We start from the raw sequence: 5,058 nt of genomic DNA, 5'->3' as shown, positions 1-5,058 counted from the left end.
ACATTTTAAATATCTTTAAAGGGCAAATATCTTAATATAGTACAGAAAAAGGATGATAGTGAGATTCTTATGTATATTTGGCCTCTAATTTTGTTATTGATTACCAGCTAACTATATTTTTTGGATCAGTGTTTTACAGCTGCCTGTGCTTATTGTGGTATTGATACTTATAATTCTAGAAAATACTGACAATACTGTCAGCGAACTACATTTGAGAAGAGTGGTGACTAGGAAATAAAAGTCAAGGTAATAAATTTGAGCTTAATACTTTGTATTAATTTATATACTCAACATTGAGCAAAATACTGCCTCAATGTGGACATTACAAAAATATTTTAAATGACTTAATGAATGGAATAAATTACCTCACTGAGTATCTCCACAGTTGAATCCTAAAGAGATATTCGCAGATGTAAAATAATTAATATACATAACAAACTGCATTTTGCTCTTATGTGCTGTCAGTAATTAAGAGAACTTGAGTTCACAGATCTGTATGTTTCGCACTTCAGAGGTTCACCTTGTAACCACAACATCTTAGCCTGGTCTAATTTTCTTGTGAAATTAATTAGACATGAAGTAAATACATGTAAAATTAACCCAAATAAACACGAATAATCCTGAAAGATTTTTTTTTTTTTGTAATACTGGTAATTTGAGAATAAAATGTCAATGAACTGATTACAACTTTGGGGTACATTTGCAAAAAAAAGGCAGATCTTCAGGTTTTGTTTGTTTTTCTCATTCCAATCTCTTTGTATGATACCTTTAACTATGAAGCTTTCTCATTTCCATTCACTTCAGTGTGACTTAAATGACTGAGTATTAAAATGTGTTGTGTGGGCAGTGAATTCCATGGGCATAAGCACACTGCTATCCTTCTTTTGCTATAAAATCTGTTCTTTTTTGGGGAACATGTACAGAATATCATGACAATGAACAAGGCATTCAATAGGCCTTATATGGCAATGCTGGCAGAATCATTGCCATCAGGGCATGAAAATCCTTACTGGAAAAATGTCTATCATAGAGAGGACAAATTATTGCCTCTTGCATGATGGAAGACACCAGTGGAAAGAGTTCAACATAATCACCTTTCCACCAGGTGGGTGAATGATCCTCACTGGAGAATGGTGCCATAATAGAGCATAGACTCAGCTTCTGCTTTTTGCAAGTTTGGCATTCAGCCACGACAGTAAACCACATTTTGTTTGTTGTTTTGCAAATCCTGTTTGTTGAGCTCATGTCTGACCTCAAACTCTGCTACTGTGGCCACTTTGTACATGGATTCATTGTATAAACACCAGGAAGGCTGACAATAAAAGCAGGCCAATATCCAAAAGATGAATCATATTGACCACCTGACTATTGATGGATCCCTCTGTAATGGAGAAATGTATGTGAACTTTCACAAGGGCCACACATCTCTGCACACTTGGTGCTCATTCTGAGAAACCCAACCACGTAGCCTTTCATCATATCCTGTTGTCAAATCTTAAAATCATTTTCTTTCTAGTCCCTTACCAACTAGCCAAATCAATGGGCCTTGCACATTATTTAGTACAAATTTTAAACTCTAGTCATTTCTCCTTCCACATGAAATGCATAACTGGATGACCTGCGAAAATTCTGCCTACAGAAGTGTTTTCCTTTACCATTATCCTTCAGGGCCAGCCATGAGAGGGGCTGAAGTGCAGTAGCAGTCCATTTCCACCCCATGGCAGGAATGCATACTGACCCGTGAAATATTTCATTTCTCTCAACTGTTTACAGTGAATAGTTCATGAGGCAGTAGTGTGGGAAAAGACAAGGGCGGCTGTGCACCAGTAGGAGGCGTTGTGAGAGTCTGAGTCATCTGCTCAAAACTTGTTTAAACCCTGTTTGTGCACAACCTCACCACCGTTTCACAATGTAGAGATGCTATTCGTATCCAGCTTTGTGGAAAAGAAAGAAATCAGTTCATAAGAGGCGCTTTGATCAAGTACCATTAGGAGTCCCAGATAAATTATTAAGTCACTAACAAGTCCTTGGAATGAGACCTAAGGAGATTATTTATCAGCAGAGGAACAAATTATATGAAAACTCCTGTGTTGTGTGCTGTGATTCTTTTCTGAGGCGCTGATTGCTGCTCTGTACTCACCAGAGACATGCAGGACACCATGGGACGCGCTGCACTTAAGGTCTAGGTGACAGGAAGCCTGCACCGCAGCCTGGACCTGCTACACAACTTCTCTGATTTTTTTTGACACCCCTAGAAATCAGAAACCTCTCAAGTTACTGGGTGAATGGTTTGAAGAAGCCCACCTAGATATGATACCTTTTGCTTCCAAAATCTTGACAGGCTTCCTTAACTATCATTGCACTTCTCATTGGTAACTGGTGCAAGATGCCGCAAGTTATTTTCAAATTTAGAATCTGGCCCCTTCCTCCTTAAAGTAGGGTTCACCAAAAGCAGCACCAGCATGATCTAGAAGCTTGTGAATAATGCAGTATCCCAAGCCCTACTGAGACTTATTGAATCACAATATGTATGTTAACAAAATCCTCAGATGATTTGTGTGCATGCACCTTTGGGATTGAGAAGCACTGCACCTGACCATTAAATGGAATCTCACTTTGGAGAAAACTCCTAAATTTCGAGGTTTTAACTTTCACCCTTAGGCATATATGTGCTTTGCTAAATTATCTCCGTTATTTACTACCCCTGCTCACCACATCAAAATATCATGACGTCATTAATGGAGTTGGCGAGAGTGATGTTTAATGGGTTGTCTACACAGTCAATTACTCCATGCACCATATTTTGACAGACTAGAATAGTTGACATAGTCCTAAATTAATATCATGAAGATCTACTTCTTTCCCTTTCAGGTAATGTAAGCTACTTCTGAAGTCCTTGCTAATGTATATGGAGAGTGATGTAATTGCCAATTCAATAGCCCATATTCATTTGCTCCTAGGTACCTAAACTGGAATAGTGGTTGCAGCCTGATTTATCATTCATTAACTTTAAGATGATCCACAGCCATCTTCCAGCTAACCAGCAACGTAGTAGATATCATCACCCTCAAATACTGAATATAGTATTGCTTTTGCTCTACTTCTCTGATAGGAAGGGTCAGGGCCAGGGGTCTTCAAATGACTCTTCCTAACAATAATTAAAATAAAACACTCAGTGTGCTGGGCGTTATACTCACTGTTGTTTATAATCCCTCCTAGGAACTAGCGGAAAAGCAGAGGGTTAATGTGTGACTCTAATGGGCCTACCCTAAACATGAGAACTCTAAAACTTCTGGATCACCAGATGATCATTGGGACATATGCTGAGGTATGGACCATCCAGTGTCAACCCAGAGAGCCAGTGTCTAATAATCCCCCCAAAGCATGGATATTTACATTTCCCCAGTACAAAGTCAACTGGTATCTGCTAAGTCCCTCTGAGAAAGGCTTAAAGAAAGATTTACAGTATATATTTATGTCAACAGAGCCAGATTTTTTTTTTAATTGAAACTAGGCTATCTTTCAAAGAGCTTTGGACCTGTGAATTCATTTGAATTTGGAAAGTTTTGCAAGGCCTTCATTTTCAATTGCAATCATTCAAATGTGAATGCCTACTCATCCACTCTAGAAAAAAAATTTTTTAATAGTTATATTGGCCACGTTCTGTTTTATTACACTGCACAACTGCTTCTCTATATCCTTGCAAGATATAAATTGCTAAGATCATGGAACACATATATTTTATTCACTATTTCTCCCTGGGAAGACCTTGTAATTCTTCTCTTACCTCTAGTCACACAGGTATTTGACCTCTAGTCATGAGCCTGGAGGCAATGAGGAGATTAAGTGAATATTGAAGAGAATGGGTGGTCCATTGGAAGGCAACTGCCTCAGGAGAGGCGCTCCAGAGTTTTCAAGCAGGGCAAGGCTAGTTTCCTTAGAAGGGGAGAATGGGGCAGAAAGAAGAAAAGCAGCAAACCCCAATACTTTCTGTGATACACTGTGAGTGTATTGAGTAATAACATTAGACTAATTTATTTGCAGCTTGAATGATTTTGTGTAATGAATAAGAATGTGTCAGAGAAATGCATTTATTTGTTTTTTCTCCTTGGAAAGAGATAGTCAGAAATTTAGAGAGAACTAAAAAAAAAAAAAGGTATCTCGTCACTTTCAAAATTTCTGTTTATAATAAAGATTAATAAATCTGTAGAAATATAAATAGACTTGATTATGATATGCTATATTAGTTATACTTACTAATAAAGTAAGAGAGAAGCTATATACTGAAATCTTTCTCTTCCAAATGTGCTCATTGCATTTTCAGGAATAAATAAGATGCTATTTTCTTTATCAAATAAATAAATTCTAATTGGCCCATTACTTGAAACAGCCATAAGACTAAACTTACATATGTTAAAATAATTATTTCCTGAATAAGATGATTCTGCATAAAATAAAGTTGAAAATAATGTGAAATCTTATACTGATACACAAATTTATCAATAGATTAACATTTAACGTGAGAGATTTCAATAAAGTAATTGCAGCATCTTACATATCTATTCCCACATCTTTTCCAACAATTATGCAGATAAGCAAAAAAAGCAAATAAGTAAGAAGGCAAATAAAACTATATAATACCCTGGCTACAGCATAAAGAGAAATGAAACAAGCCTAAAATCTCAATTATTTACATGTAAAGTTGGTAAATAAATACCTGAAATCAGCAGCGTCAGCTGGAAGCTCGGTGGAAGCTGTGTGAAAAACAGGAGCAGGAAATGGGTACAAGCAAAGTTAGGAAACACAAAAATATCTCCAGAAAGCAAGGCACTCACCTGACTGAAGAAATTCTCATTTGAGCACTGGCTTATAGGAAATCAAATGAAAGAGTTTAAAAACGTACAGAAGCAGAGGAAGAGCCTTGGGAAGGCATTGCTTCTGAGACAGGAAGGAAGGGAGGAGGGTATAACCATTAAAAGAATGAAACAACCATTAAGAACAGGATTCGATAGAAACTGCTTAGAACTCACTAGGCTCAAGACGGCGGAAATTCGACTG

General features: G+C 37.2%; 1 long non-coding RNA gene across 1 annotated transcript; it reads right to left on the bottom strand.

The window, feature by feature from the left end:
* Nucleotides 1–269: 269 nt before the first annotated feature.
* Nucleotides 270–5,052, bottom strand: LOC309627690. Its single transcript, XR_014243917.1, has 3 exons — nt 4,836–5,052; nt 4,718–4,754; nt 270–2,251 (listed from the first exon to the last, which is right to left on the bottom strand). It is a non-coding gene; the product is annotated as an uncharacterized lncRNA (long non-coding RNA).
* Between the last annotated feature and the right edge of the window lie 6 nt (nt 5,053–5,058).

Source organism: Balaenoptera borealis, assembly GCF_965194805.1.
Source record: "Balaenoptera borealis genome assembly, chromosome: 4".
Classification (NCBI taxonomy): Eukaryota; Metazoa; Chordata; class Mammalia; order Artiodactyla; family Balaenopteridae; genus Balaenoptera; species Balaenoptera borealis.
This window is presented reverse-complemented; position numbering and strand designations above follow the sequence as displayed.